At 38.7% G+C, this 12,252-nt stretch overlaps 1 protein-coding gene across 5 annotated transcripts in view; it reads right to left on the bottom strand.

The window, feature by feature from the left end:
• SLC39A10 (solute carrier family 39 member 10) overlaps positions 1-12,252 on the bottom strand; it is a 139,792-nt gene that overhangs the window by 103,571 nt on the left and 23,969 nt on the right. For 2 of the 5 annotated variants that reach the window (XM_021075818.1, XM_021075824.1), the window contains exon 2: positions 8,973-9,071. The exons of 2 other annotated variants lie outside the window; for them this stretch is intronic. The gene's annotated coding sequence lies outside the window, so the exon portion shown is untranslated. Of the gene's footprint in view, positions 1-2,114; positions 2,283-8,972; positions 9,072-12,252 lie in introns of those variants that run through there. One more of the 5 variants, XM_021075819.1, reaches the window with a different exon arrangement.

Raw genomic sequence — 12,252 nt, 5'->3', positions numbered from 1 at the left:
CAGTAATACCTGAAGAGTTTTGAAAAACTGATATGACTTCCTCAAAAAAGGGCAGGGTATTTAAAGCAGAAAATCATATGCCTGCAGGGGCCAGGGAAGTGATGCCTGTAAATGAATGGATTGCCAAGAGGAAACCGACTAAAGACAAGATCTAGAGGTTTTTCAACTTGGCCGCATACTAACACCACCTGGGAGATTTAAAAAATCCCGAGACCAGGCCATAACTTAGGCCAATTCAATTAGAAACTCGGGGTGAGGAAGGAAATAGGAGGATAAAATGGAGGAGGAATCCAGGCACCTACAGTTTTAAAAACTGCCCAGGTAATAGCAGTGTGCACCAGCATCACCTGTAACTTAAAATGAAGAATCAGAATCTGCAATGTGAAAAAACATCTCTTATAACTCTTGCATACTATCTCAAATTAGAAAAGTTCTGCTCTAGAGAACTTTGTCCTTTTCCCAGGCAGCGACAATTCATTAACTGCTATCAGCATTTCCCTGAGGGAATGCATACCCCTTAGTTGGAGATGTTCTAATTCTTCCAATTATTCTGCTGGCCACAATGCAAATAAGGGAAATCAGGTGGAAACTATCAAAAGGTGACTTGGGCCTCCCAATTGTCTACAGAGGGAATGGTGAATTAGTGCCGTTTGCCTAAGGCTGAGATTGTTTTAAGCAGAAGTTTTTTAATATGGAATTTTGGTAGTTACTTAAACTTTCCCGAGCAGCTAAACCATGCCTATCAGCAATATCTTACAGCAAAGTTCAATACGTAACTGCTCTCACTGAAGTGAGCAGGCATTTTGGAGTACCACCAGCTCAGGAATCCTCCCTCCCATCTCCCTTAAGCAAAGGTTAAAGGGGATACTAAAAATAAAGATAGGAAGGTGTGGAGGGCTTGGAATGCTAGAGTGAAATTTATTTACTTAATTTGGACAATGTCAAGTCACTTAATATTTTTGAAGTCAGGGTTATAACTACAATACAAACAAAAAAGAAAACTTGTTCCCTCATGATCTGGTTAGAAACATAACTCATACCAAAGAAAGAGTTGAAAAATTTTATCCAACAAATGCTTATTGAGCTCCTACTATGTATCAGGTGCTATTCCATGTCCTTTAACTTCATTCCTCCAGTGGTAATCCTAGTCAGCCAGCCTCCTGGAAAACTGATGTCATTACTCCTGAAATGATCTCAGAAGATAAAAGTGTGGATGAGTCAGAACGGCCCACGGCTTCAACTAGACACTCTCAGCAGCTCAGTGGCCTCTCTTTGAATATCAAGGACCATTGAGATTGGGGACCAAACACAGGGAGGGGGGGAAGTGCAGAACAAGTGAAAATACACCTCAGAAGATCTTTCTCTACTTTGCTACAGGGTTTGACAAGTTACAAAATTTTAAATGGCAATACTAGGATGTGGCTTTCAAAAAATAATAAATATCAGCAACTATTTTCTCTTGTTCCCACAACCCAAGTTAAGTTGTTAGTGCATGTTAGCGCATGAGTCATGTTTTTATCCACCTCTGCTGAACTATATAAAATCACTCTATGTATAAATGTACAGATTAATTACAAATGAAAAAAATCAGCCTAAAGCTTTAATCTCTTGAACCTTGATTGCACTAAAACATGCACATTTGTGAAACACACTAGGTATTTCTTATAAACAATCAAAAATTAAAAAATTCACAAAATGAGTTTTTTAAAAAGAAATTTCTAGCGCTTTTGAAATTTTAAATGCTCAAAGAATATAATCACAGGGAACAGCTTACTATCCCTTTATTATTTTAGAGCATGCATTTATTTTTGCTTTGAGAGTAAGGAAGGAAAAGAAAAATAATGTCATGTATCAGACAAGGCACATAGGACAAAAAGGGGGAAAAAAATCTCCTTTTGAGCTAAAAGGAAAGAGAAAAAAATCGCTATTATCAAGGCAGAAGAAAGGCATCTCTGAAGAAGCAATAAATATTTTCCCAGCAGTGAGCTGGTGGGCTGTCGGGGAAGGAGGATGGAAGGGTACCCGGTGAGGAAGCACATTGCTCAAGGCCCCTATGAACATAACTTCGATTTATAGAACAAATCAATCCACTTACAGGACACGTTTAACCTCACCTGTTGGTCCCTTTCTCCATCTCTGAATGAATGGGGAAGGCTTTCAGCTTGCCGGCTGCCTCCCACCACAGGAATGTGTGCTATCTGCTGAGTTGTTTTGAAACCCAGAGCACTTAAAGGAGCTGTGGCAACAGGTTTCTCTTTCTCCCTAACACCGAGCCAATTGTAAATCTGAATGCAGACCTCGAATGAGTTCAACTCTGTACCAGGAATTTAAAACCAGCTCTAGCTAGAGTGTTGTTGTTGTTTATTAATAGAATCACAATTTATATTTTTATCACTTCAGCCTTTTTGAGCCCAGACCTACAGAGCTAACAAAGGACTATTTCCTGACAACTTAATACAAAGCACGTTTTAAGGAAAGCCTGAAAGTTGGCCTTGGTGTGTTGGTTAAGACAGAGAACTCTCCCAGATGGAGCTGCTAATGTGGTTTTTAAAGAAAACTCAGGAGACTCAAAAATGTCCTTCCAAGCAATGTAACAAATGCCAAGCTCTTTATATATTTAACTAATGCAGTTCTGTGACCACTGCACTTCAACCCAAGTATTTATCTTTTCTCTTTCAACTTTGGCCTATATACTTGCCATCCTGTGTGTAAATAAAGCTGTTTCCAGCAAAACACTCATTGAAGCTTCACTCGTTCAGCCCTAAATGGTGGGGTGGAGGGGGAGGGGAGGGATTTCATAGGCAAGTTCTAACTAATCATATTTTCAACTTCTACCTATGATTATTAAAACCCTGAAACTGACAGGTTTTTTTTCTTTCTTTTTTTTTAGATTAACTCTTTTTGATTAAAGAGTTGATGTTCGGAATTTGGCTTGCCATGATTGCGCAGTCTTTTGTCACTTCACATATCATTTGCAATTTATTCCACAGTACCAAGTGGCATCTCTTAAGAGGTTCTGTGGCTTGATGTAATTTGATTTCTCAGGAAGACTCTCAAACTTCAGTTGACATGAACTTAATTGAAAATAACTAGACTCTGATTTCCAACACTGAGCGATGATGTTACAAAAATATATATATTTTCCCATAACCAAATAACACAATTAAAAATAAGCCAACATTCCAAAAATGAACACAATACAAAAACCCTCCTTAATATTAATGAAAGGCAAATCTCCATTAAAAAAAATAAACTGCTGAAAAATAATTTGCTAATTACCATGCACTGATTATTTTAACTGACCAGTTTCTTAGATGATCTATATATAAAAACTAAAAAGGGATAGTGTTTAGATAATTGTCCAGATAACTTATTAATGTGGTAGGTGCTAGAGCTCAAAGAAATGTCTGATGGCTTTCCACATTTGAGGAACCAATTAAGTAACAACAAAAGCGGAAAAATCTAGGGGAAGTGGAATAAGGAATTAAAAGATCAAGAGTCAGCAAGGGAGCTTTACAAAACACTGTATACTTAAAACTGCATTTTGCTGTTTTCCTCAGTCTCTCTGGGATTTGTTCAAATGTTTGGACTCTTCGTGAAGTTAAAAAAACAAAAATCTTTTAGGAAAAATACTCAAAGTCAACCAACTTTCCTAAGGAACTTGGCTCTAGAAATTGCACTTGACACTGATTTTATCACATTTTAAAGGGATATGTCTAAGCTCTTTAAATAATTTCCAGAGGGCATGGAGTATTTCCAAAAGTGAGGCAAAGAAGTCTGTAATCATGTAAGCATTACTTATTTAGCCATGGCAAAGTAAGATGATCAAATACCTCTATAAAGTAGGAATTATGAGTTTAAGTTTTATACTAACATGCCTATGCATTTCCCTCCTTCTCCTTTGTTCCTTCCTCTTTTCCTTTCACCTTTCTATCTTTCCTTGCTCCCCCTCTCTTTTTTTTTTTTTTTTTCTTTTAATTGAAAACAGGATTTTTATGTCTTTTGAGTTCTGGTATCAAAGTAACTTGAAGAATTAACCTGGAGCAAGATTAACTGGTGCCTATAAGCCCTCTCCACAATTCCATTCATCACAATCCTAGAGAAAGGCCTGGAGAAAATCAAGAATCCACAGTGGAGGAGTTCCCACTGTGACAGTGGGATAAGGATTTGGCATTGTGGAAGCTGTGGTGTACATCACAGCTGTGTCCTGGATTTGATCCCTGGCCTAGGACCCTCCATATGTTGCAGGTGTGGCAAAAAAAAAAAAAAAAAAAAGAAAGACAGGAAGGAAGGAAGGTTAGAAGGAAGAAAGGATGGATGAAAGAAAGAAAGAATCTACAGTGGAAATGTTTAAAGCAGCTTTACTCAAAACAGCCAAATAAGGAGTTTCCGTTGTGGCTCAGTGGTAACAAAACCAACTAGTATCCATGAGGTTGTGGGTTCAATCCCTGGCCTTGCTCAGTGGGTTAAGAATCGGTGTTGCCATGAGCTGTGATGTAGGTCACAGACACAGCTTGGATCTGGCGTTGCTGTGGCTGTGGCATTGGCTGGCAGCTGCAGCTCCGATTCAGTCCCTAACCTGGGCACTTCCATATGCTTCAGGTGCATCCCTAAAAAGCAAAAAGCCAAAAAAAAAAAAAAAAAAAGCTAAATAATAGAAGCAACACAAATATTCATCAATAGGGAAAGATAAATTGTGGTATATTCACACAATTGAATACTATAAAACAAAGGAAAAAATTATGGACACATGGAACAATATGAACAAACCTCACTGACTTAATTTTGATCAAAATAAACTATGTACCAATAAGAATAGCTCATTTTATATGAAGTTCAAAATTAGGCAAAATTCAGAAATCAGAAGAGTGTTTACCATAGAGGGGTTCTTGATTGGGAAAGGACACCAGGGAGCCTTCCCTGAGTGCTGAAAACATCCTAAGATCTTGTTCTAGTTGAAGTGTACAGGTATAGCAATATAAAAAATTTGCTGAGGTATAAACTTGATTTGTACAAATTGCTGTATTATGTTTTTTGCAATTTAAATTTTCTTAAATGAAATTAAAAGAAAATTCACAGAGGAGGAAGAAAAAAGCAAGTTAGAAAGCCTCCACCAACGAGTTACAACAAAATAATAGTGCCACTTTAAAAAATTCAGAAAGAAAAAAAAAAAGAAGAAGAAGTTGGAGTTCCCATCGTGGCTTAGTGTTTAACGAATCCAACTAGGAACCATGAGGTTGTGGGTTCCATCCCTGGCCTTGCTCAGTGGGTTAAGGATCCTGCCTTGCTGGTAAGCTGTGGTGTAGGTCGAAGATGCGGCTCAGATCCTGCATTGCGGTGGCTCTGGCATAGGCCAGCGGCTACAGCTCCAACTAGACCCCTAGTCTGGGAACCTCCATATGCCGAGGGATTGGCCCTAGAAAGTCAAAAGGGCAAAAAAAAAAAAAAAAAAAAAATCAGAAAGGGAATTCCTGTCGTGGCACAGCGGAAACGAATCTGACTGGGAACCATGAGGTTTCGGGTTCCATCCCTGGCCTTGCTCAGTGGGTTAAGGATTGCAGTGAGCTGTGGTGTAGGCTGCAGACATGGCTCAGATCCTGAGTTGCTGTGGCTATGATGTAGGCAGTCGGCTGTAGCTCCAATTGGACCCCTAGCCTGGGAACCTCCATATGACACTGGTATGGCCTTAAAAATACAAAAGGCAAAAAAAATAAAAATAAAAATAAAATAAATAATAAAAAATTCAGAAAAATAACCCTTCATCCAGGGGATGACCAGCCTGCTTTGCTTTTCAAAAGCATTGAAAAGCAAAAAGATCATTGGGCATGGAATGTGGAAAGAGAAGAGGTAAAGAATGACAATGTCTCCTCCCTAGACTATGAGGGTTTGGGGAATTCAGTTATTTCAGAATTTCCTGATTAGGGACACCCTTCTGTTTCCTCCATCACTGTAGGGAGTAACCTGGTTCTCTTCCCAGGGAGACTGTGGCAAAGAGTGGCCAGGAGACAAAGAGGAAACCAATTATCTGGGTTCAGGTAGAGAATTAAAGTTTATCCTCAAGTTTACTTTATGGTCCAACACTGTTCAACAGAATAGGAAAGGAAGCAGGGCTGTGGGCAGAAGGGCCATCTAGGAATGAAAGGACTTGGCTTTGTTTTCACTTAGTGAAAAAGTGCACATTGGTTCTGGTAGATTGGGAGCTGAAGGGTGAGAAACTCCAATATTTATTTCTATGCAAACCTTACTGGTTTAATTTATGACTCTTTTTTTTAAATTTTTTTTTTTCTTTTCTGAATAGAACCCTGGCAAAACAAATCCCTATCTCCTTAGCCACTTTTCTCCAGGCATTTTAGAACACACTATAAATACTTTTCTCCTGTTCTCCCAGGGGACAACCCCAGCAGTAGCTGATCATTTGTTTCTTTTTTTTGGCCACACCCAGTTCTGGGGCCAGGGACTGAACCTGCACTATAGCTGTAAACAGAGTTACAGCGGTGACAACCCCTGATCCTTAACCTGCTGAGCTGCCATTTCTGACAGCAGAAACAGTGACTGGTGATGAATGTATGAAGTGTTGTGGCTTGGCTCTTGAGCTTCATGCTCTGGCATTCCTACATTGTCTTTGAATTTTGAACAACTAGACTGCTGCCTCATTTACCACCCAAATTAATGCCAATTACAACCTGGTTCCATTTATGAAATTATTTTAAAATTCTTGGGCAAAATTAATGAAGGAAATTATGCACAATGCTAACGCCGAGCATTTCATTTAAATCACATATACACTATGTATGGCTGATTCACTTTGCTGTACACTTGAAGCCAACACATTATGTCACCTATACTCCAATAAAACTCATTTAAAAATAATAAATAAAAAAAAATCACAAATATTGGGGGAGGCTAGACGGTTAGAGCTTATCTCTGTGATAGGTGTTTAACATGCATCATCACACTTAACCCTCTTGACATCTTTGTAAGCTAAAAATTAGCACCCCATTTTATAAGTGGAAATCTTAGTCTTCAAGTAACAAAAGTCCAAGTGTGAACAGCAGGATTCAAGCCCAGGACCATCTGACTCCAAAATCATTTGTCTCCTGACTACTTGGGCAAGGTGCCTATTCAATACACACAAGAGATTAATTAATCTTTCATCCCACGTAAAGAACATAAATGGTAAATTAAATCAGCAAAAATAGATGGTAATCTCCTTGGGGACAAAGGATGATTACGGCTCTTTTTCTGTGGCATAGAATAGTACCTCAATGTATTAGGTTCATACCTCTAAACAGTACATGAGAGATAGATGTTGACTTTCTTTTTTTAAGTTATACACACACAACACCCTTTCTCAAAACATGTGTAAGCATCTACAAAATTGAGATGGATTCAAATAACTGCAGAAAAAAAATAAAATTTACTCATTTAAGTAAAAAGTGAAACTAGTAAAAAGGATGGTTAAATGCCAAAAAACATTACCCAAAGAATTAACAACTTAGATACTGAATTACATCTGCTGGTCTTTTAAGCTTTCAAGGTACTTTGGCTAATATTTCTGTTATACCAGTAAAAACAAGCAAGCATGAAGACTTTCCAGGTATAACTGACCTTAAATGTTGAATCACTTCAGAGAAAAGAACATGCAAATACAAGATGTTCTGCTTATTCAAGATGAAAGCTAAATGAGCAGACTAAAATCCAACAGTTAGTAAAGTTTCACCCTTGATGACCAGTGCTTTACACCAAAGAGTTCAAAAGCCAGCTAATGCTTTTTCTTTACAGGACTTCCCTTCCTGCCCCCATTTCATTTTAGTTTCTCAAAAGCACTGAAGTAGATATAAATTTTTAATGCCTTATTCCTTCTGAAAGGTATAGTCTGAAATTAGTTTATTTACTTTCAAATTAAGTCAGAATTTGTTACTGAAAGAATTGTACCTGGGTCTTTAGTTGCTAATGATTCTTTGCAGTTAAAGACATGCAGAATTCCAAGGTGATGTGCTTTGCTACCTTTTAGTTTGCTGGGTGTTGAGAGTAATGAAGAATTTAATGTTATATCATAGAATAAAGGACTTCTTTCAATATTGGAGGCTCATCTATCTAGGTTTTCAAGTTTGTGATTGCTGTGTTTTTGCTTCAAACTTCTCTAGGATGAATTTGTGACTCTTAACGTACTCTCACGTAATCAATTAATTTCCACTAACTATAAACATTTCTGGTTAGGTCCATTTCTGAGCTTATAAGAAAGAAATCAGTATATCTTTCCTTCTAGATTTTGTCTTTCTGATTTTTTTTTCATGCTAGTTATTACAGTAAGAGGATATTCCTAAAATTTAAATAATGTATACCTATGCAGTGCAAATGTTTTCTTCATTATTCCAAAATGTTTACTCTCATTGTTTACTTCTGTGGTTCTCTACTACTTTTAGAGTAGTCATTATCTGTGAAAAAGAATGTCTGCATTGGCCCATTTTTAACCAAATACATCTTTTCAGTCATTCTGGGTTACTTTTGAGACTCTTCAACTAACTCCTTTTTTTTTTTTTAATCCCTTGTCCACATTGGTTCTTTAATCTGTCTTTGCACATAAATCTCCTTCCTAGTCCTGCTTCTCCATTTTTTATGTTTTCCATAGTCTTAGCATTGTCTTAATTTTAATTCACATTTTTTTTCTATTCCTTTAAATGAATTTACATTTGTCTTCTTTTTGATTGGCAACCACTTTATTCTATTTTAAAGTCTTTAGAAGTTTTAACTTTTGGTTCCCCTGAGTCCACTAGTGATGCCAGTTCATTAATACACCAAAAGTTTCTAGCATGGCACTGTCCCTGAATGTGACATTCCTGGTACATGTAGGGTAGAAGAGACTCAATGAAGACAATGTACCCACAAATGAAAGAGTAAAATAAATGTTCAACTTTTTAGCCTTTGCTAAGGAACTACACCATTTTTTAAAATTGGTAAATAAAACTTACCCTTTCAAGAAGATTTCAGTGGATGATTTAGGATCTTTACCTCTATTTCAGCTCAATCCAATGCATGTAAGAGTCGTAGGGTCCTGCCGGCTCCAGAGGCTGTGGAGACCACAAAAGGAAGGATAAAGGAAGGCCCTCCCTCTAAATTTACATTCATTTAGATCAGTTGGAGAGATAGGGCTTTCAAACCCCAAGCTTTATATAAAGTATTTGCTTGAAGAGTAAGTAGTAACAGTTTCCCCACTTTTAAAGCTTCAACTCTTCTTTTTATGCTGTATAACCCTCAGGGGTTCATATCCGACTTCCATATTTAATGTATTTTAATTCAGCCTTATAATGATCTGTATACGCATTCATGAGCTCATTTTCCCCTCAGGACTTATGCAGGTAGCAGAGACTAAATTGGCATTCTTTACTACTTCCTGGCCAGTGCAAGTCTGACTTCATGAATACCTTTATTTCTGCACTTGCATCCAAAAGTTTCAGAGAGTGTGATTACTTGACTAAATAAATATAACAAGGTCTTTTGAACGGATGCTCTTACACCACCATGACTATACTAAATTGGCAACACACACATCCTGGCTTTTCTGCTTTATCTGCTCCCTCCAACTTTTTGATTCCAGTGAGTGATCCCTTTGGAATCTCAAAAAGTTTGCATCACTTTCTCATGGTGTGAATTATGCCCTTACCTAAACTATACTTTCAGAGTAGTTTGTCTACATTATTGGCCCTCAGCCAAACAATGCCTTTTGCATTGGAAAAGAAAGAAAAGTATTTTCCCTTCCATTACTCTCTTCTTTTGGTGAGGGAAGTGGGGCTGGAATGGAGAAGCATGAGTGGGAGAGAGGCAATGCCGCAAACAGAAACCAGTGACACTTGATCCAATTCTGGTGTGCTGCCTTCAAGGAGGCCTTGGCCCAGAGAAATTCTCAATTGAAATGATATAATACACCACCTCCATCACCAACTCCATAGTACTCTCCTCCACCCCCACCACCAACTGCTAATTCTAAATAGTCTCCTCCTGCTCTATAATATCATTTCTGTACTGTTTCATCTTCCTGTTGATGCCACTAGTCTTTCTACTCTCTGTCTATAGCACCTAGCCTGGTCCTAGGCTTTTTTTTTTTTTTTTTTTTTTTTTTTTGTCTTTTTGCTATTTCTTGGGCCGCTCCCGCGGCATATGGAGGTTCCCAGGCTAGGGGTCCAATCGGAGCTGTAGTCTCTGGCCTACACCAGAGCCACAGCAACGCGGGATCCGAGCCGCGTCTGCAACCTACACCACAGCTCACGGCAACGCCGGATCGTTAACCCACCAAGCAAGCGCAGGGACCGAACCCGCAACCTCATGGTTCCTAGTCGGATTCGTTAACCACTGCGCCACGACGGGAACTCCTCCTAGGCTTTTGATAAATGTTTGCTAAACTGAAATTAATTGCTTAGCCTTACTCAGGATCATGTAGAAAACATTTATCTCAGTTGACATCTTTATCTTGACTGTACACCATTAAGGTATAGTGGCCAAAGACAACATAAAGAATAAGCAGCACAGTTGACTTTCAAATTGGAGAGTAAGAAATTTTCGTTTTTTTCCCTGAGAGTTCTATTTTTTTTTTTTTTTTCCTGAAAGATGAACCATTCTTAATGTGTTTGATGGTACAGGTCTCCAGGTACAGACAAAAACGGTTCTGTGATTTTCTTTTCTTTTTCTTTTTAGGGCTGCACCTGCGGCATATGGAAGTTCCCAGGCTAGGGGTTGAATAGCTACAGCTGCCGGCCTACCCCACATCCACAGCAACACCAGATCTGAGCTTCATCTGTGACCTACACCACAGCTCACAACAATGCTGGATCCTTAACCCACTGAGAGAGGCCAGGGATTGAACCCACAACATTGTGGTTCCTAGTCGGATTTGATTCTCTGCGCCACAACAGGAACTCCCAGTTCTGTGATTTTAAATACTTCTGCCTCGCATGGATAATAAGCAAGGGGAATTAAAATACATGGAGTACAACTCTCATAAGGGTACAAAATAAAATGCAGCTGAAGCTTGTGTTGTCTTCAGCCATATCTACATAGTACACATGATCATAAAATATTTGGTGCATCACTGGATTACATGTCTCCATGTCACCCCATATTCAGGTCTGGAAAAGCCACAGACAGTTGCGTCCATTTTCTTGTTTGCTGGGTCAAGGGAGACAGAGACATAGGAGAGGAACAGACCCTGCAGTGCTCCTCTGTCCCCTCCTCTGTGCCTGTGTTCTCTCCTGCCAAACTGTCACCAGGACACACAAGAATGGAAGTCCAGGTCCAGTGGGTGGGAGGACCATCTGTCAGATGGGTTTATGAAGGGAGGCAGGGGTAACTAGGATTCGAAACAGAAGTTCAAAATATTCCATTCTATCTGGGTCTTGCTATAAATAATCACAATTAGATTTTTAACCTCTTGGAGTCAACAGATTTATCACTACTCTTCCCTGTCAGTAGGCCTTCACACATGCTTAAATAATGAATTAAAAAAGTTATAATGCAACATGCATATTTTGAAATGTTATATATATCTTAAATAATTATCATAATGTTTTACCCAGCCATAAATATGAAGCACAGATATGTATGAAATTGGTTATGAAAAACTTTTTGATCATTTGGAATGAGAAAATTTAGTAAATGTTTCTGACATTAGGTTCAAGGAGCAGTTGCCTAGGGCACTAAGGGAGTGGCTGACATTCCCAGACTGCCAGGGCCCTGGGCCATCATACTAGCAGTTTCAAAACTGAAAGGCAAAGAAGATTGCAATTTTAAGGGATTATTAACATTTTGGGGAAAAAACACTCCACCAGACACTGGGCATTATTTGCCGTAGAGCTGTATAACCAGACCCTTTGTGCCTTGCTGAGGGTGAGGAAAGCTTGCATCTGACCCCAGGGTGTGGAAACCCTCTTATAGATAGATCTCCCCATGGTGTGGAGAGTAAGCACAAACAAGGAAGCAAAATAAGATAATGAACGTGGAGGCTGCAATTTGCCAGATTAGGACACAGGAAGAACCAGAAATCCTCCACTGGCCAGAAAGGTCAAATGTAAACTGGACCATTAGACCCAGGCTAAACAAGTTCTTAATAGAGGCTTGCATTTTGTATTTCTTGTTCCATCTCACTGTATTCAAGACAAAGGCATGTTTAATTATGTTTAAGAGTGTGATATTTGGGGTCAGGTAGACCTGGGTTCAAGTCTTGATATTGTCATTTATTATCTTAGTTATATGGCCATC

Source organism: Sus scrofa, chromosome 15 (assembly GCF_000003025.6).
Source record: "Sus scrofa isolate TJ Tabasco breed Duroc chromosome 15, Sscrofa11.1, whole genome shotgun sequence".
NCBI classification, from domain to species: Eukaryota; Metazoa; Chordata; class Mammalia; order Artiodactyla; family Suidae; genus Sus; species Sus scrofa.
Note: the sequence above shows the minus strand (reverse complement) of the source record. Positions and strands in the feature narration are given on the sequence as shown.